Genomic DNA, 232 nt, shown 5'->3' with positions numbered 1-232 from the left:
AGTAATATTGTCCACTTAATTGCAATATACTACTCTTTTACTTTCTATACGTTCTTTTCTGTTTCATATGGGATCGATGAACATTGGCACAATATAGGACACCACTTGACAGAGCTATCTCCATAGGGTGGCGCTATTTTAACACGCTTGCGGTTGAAACAGAGCAAGGTCACGTCACACCGAATTTTCATAGGCTGCTGCCGGGTTGTCACTAGAAACCACAGCCACAAAG

The sequence above is a fragment of the Salvelinus namaycush genome, chromosome 4, assembly GCF_016432855.1.
Source record: "Salvelinus namaycush isolate Seneca chromosome 4, SaNama_1.0, whole genome shotgun sequence".
NCBI lineage: Eukaryota > Metazoa > Chordata > Actinopteri > Salmoniformes > Salmonidae > Salvelinus > Salvelinus namaycush.
This window is presented reverse-complemented; position numbering follows the sequence as displayed.